Genomic DNA, 371 nt, shown 5'->3' on the forward strand with positions numbered 1-371 from the left:
GGAAAAAAAATTCACTCATTTGATTTCTCGTATGAACTTATATGTTATTTTTTTCGTATCTTTACGTCCATTCTCATTCGTTTATCATCAGTTATCAATATTTGTAAACGTACTTACACAGGGAATTTTGACTTCAACGTTTAAATGTCCAAATTGAAAGGAAAGCGATATTTCTTTCTTGCTGTTTCAAAAGCCCAGCGTTGTAATGATGTCTGCATATGCTCATGTTTTTATCACGGGGAAGAAAGATACAAAGAGCAAGCACCATCACGCTTTATGATCCTTTGATCAATCTGACGTGGCATGGAAGCGTGGGGAAAGCGAAGGATTTTCTTCCTTATTGAATATTGTGTTATGAACTGCAAAGAATG

This window comes from Penaeus monodon, chromosome 32 (assembly GCF_015228065.2).
Source record: "Penaeus monodon isolate SGIC_2016 chromosome 32, NSTDA_Pmon_1, whole genome shotgun sequence".
NCBI classification, from domain to species: Eukaryota; Metazoa; Arthropoda; class Malacostraca; order Decapoda; family Penaeidae; genus Penaeus; species Penaeus monodon.